The sequence below is a fragment of the Dipodomys ordii genome, unplaced genomic scaffold (assembly GCF_000151885.1).
Source record: "Dipodomys ordii isolate 6190 unplaced genomic scaffold, Dord_2.0 Scaffold70, whole genome shotgun sequence".
Classification (NCBI taxonomy): domain Eukaryota; kingdom Metazoa; phylum Chordata; class Mammalia; order Rodentia; family Heteromyidae; genus Dipodomys; species Dipodomys ordii.
Window position 1 is genome coordinate 11,469,016 of NW_012267286.1, and position 789 is coordinate 11,469,804.

The window sequence follows — 789 nt, forward strand, 5'->3', positions numbered from 1 at the left end:
GGTATATATCTAAGCTTCCTCCCACAGATCTTGTACATGGCAAGAACAGTACACACTCTGAAGCTTGTTCTTATCCACAGATGTCAGAAAAGCATGAGCACATAGTACATGCTGGGCTGTGGGTGGCAAAGAAGGAAAGAGCCAAGATGGTTTCTTTGGTGCAGTTAGACAGGGCCTCATCTAAGGGGTCCCAATCCTAAGATGCCTCTTCGTGTAATCAACAAGTCAGCTGCAGTAGCAAGAGTGCCCCATGGGGTTTGGTGAGAATGTCTACCTTTTGTCCTCCACAGACTTGCTGTTCTGTGGGCAGACAAGGCCAACAGGCATCATTCAAGGAGAACATTGCACACCACAATAGAGGAAGAACTGATTTTCAAAACATTCTCTTTAAGAACTAATTTTTATTTCTAATGCGCAGTAATAACAGCTTACACACAGCTATTTGTATTTCCTTTAACATTATTGGGATATTACTTTGTACATGCAAAGAATTATAAGTTATTCTTAAAAATAATGAAATAATTCTTTTTTTATGTTGATAATAATTTTATTATTTTACCTTATTTTTAAATTTTTATTTATTTTTATTGTAAAGGTGATAATACAGAGAGGTTACAGTTGCATAAGTCAGGTAATGAGTATATTTCTTTATGAACTGTGTCACCTCTTCCCTTGTTTTCTTCCAGTTTTTTTTTAATTTAATTTAATTTTATTTGTGAACATACTGTACAGAGGGGTTACAATTGCATGGGCAGGATAATGCGTACATTTCTTACCAAGCATTGCAGC